The sequence below is a fragment of the Aplysia californica genome, unplaced genomic scaffold (assembly GCF_000002075.1).
Source record: "Aplysia californica isolate F4 #8 unplaced genomic scaffold, AplCal3.0 scaffold00157, whole genome shotgun sequence".
Taxonomy (NCBI): Eukaryota; Metazoa; Mollusca; class Gastropoda; order Aplysiida; family Aplysiidae; genus Aplysia; species Aplysia californica.
The window spans coordinates 1,103,468-1,105,180 of record NW_004797427.1 but is presented as its reverse complement, the minus strand read 5'-3'; positions in this window follow the sequence as shown (position 1 = coordinate 1,105,180).

The window sequence follows — 1,713 nt, the reverse complement described above, 5'->3', positions numbered from 1 at the left end:
TCTCTCTCTCCCTCTCTCTCTCTCTCTCTCTCTCTTTCTCTCTCTCTCTCTCGCTCTCTCTCTCATGCCCCTCTGTCGACCGAGGGTCCAGCTCCCCAAAACACTGCTGCGACCAGCCAGTCTCCAAAATGAGTTACTTTTACATTGTAGAACATTGGCTTTGACTATTGTTACGACTCCCTCTGCACAATTTTGGTAATTTGGGAGACAGACTGCTTGGACCTCGCCTGTCAGTCATCGTCATCAAGTACATTATATGCGACAGACAATGGCGTACACGGTTCTCCATCCATTCCTTCTCTGAAATGCTCTCAAAAAGCGACATTATTCTGACCTTTCCCTGTTTCCCCCCCCCCCCCCAATCTGTTTAAGCTCTCCAATAGGTTGCTCGAGGCCTATCCCTGCCTCTTTTACCTTCATTTTTGTCAGTGAGAGTTAGATGTTCCAGGCCTTTTTGTCTGTTCAAGTGTCCCATAAACTGCATCTCCCTGCTAAAAGGTGGAGATACACAATACAAGAGGCTTCCCTTCTCGGAAATCGAAATCACGTAAAAAGCATTCTTTATTGTAAGGCTAAGAGACGGACATTTCAACCACAATTGTTGGTCAGCAAGAATCTAGGTACGTACCAAACAAATAGTATGTTGATTTGATCATGGTATGGGATAGAATTAGATGAGTCATAATATTATTGGTTTAGAGCTCTTTTTAATGCGTTGTGGTTATTTTCACAACGGAAGCTTTCTAAAAAGAACTTTCATCTTTGATTGGACAGAGCTAAACGAAAGAATAATCAGAAAAAGAGCTTCGAAACCTTCTGCAAAATCTAAAGTTCAATCCTGTCCAGCTGCAGATTTGAACTGTGGCCCGTATTTCTCGGGGCCCAACATGATACCAACAGAGGAAACAGTACACTTCTGATGTCCAAATAATGTCGGATTGACCGTCTGTTCTAGAACACCTCGATCAACAGTTCTCCATTGACCCTCTCTTCAATTCTGACAATACGCAAATGTTGAACTTGGAATGATTCAAACGAGGCTGTGAAGCACCATAACATTCTTTCAAACAAAATCCCGCTGTCAAACGCTCGCTCCTCAAACACAATAAGGTTTACGAAGTGGGTGCTAAACAGCGACACCCACACTAAAATATGATAATACCTCAGCGCTCGAGACAGACAATATTGAATTTTAGAAATCTGTCTGCGCTTTCTCTGAAGTCTTTGGGTCGGTATGTTTTGCAAAGGCTAGACTGTTTGTGTTTACTTGTTGACAACTGTCTTCTCTGCCAGTTCAGTTGTGTAGCATTTGAAAGTTACAAAATGTTGGGTTCGTCTTTCAGTGCTTTCCATTACTATTCATATTCTGTTTTCCTGATTAAGATGCACAAGGAAGATCACGGACCAAGAATAACTCTTCTAGGAACTTGAACAAAACGGTGACGTGAAAATAGCAGAATATTATTTCGATTTTTGAGAGCATCCGGGTTGAGGATGAGTCACAAACAATATCTGTTTTAGATCTGGCTCTTGAAAGAAGAAAAAAAGTAGCAGCAGCAGAAGTAGTAGTAGTAGTAGTAGTAGTAGTAGTAGTAGTAGTAGTAGTAGTAGTAGTAGTAGTAGTAGTAGCAGGAGCAGCAGCAGCAGCAGCAGTAGTAGTAGTAGTAGTAGTAGTAGTAGTAGTAGTAGTAGTAGTAGTAGTAGTAGTAGTAG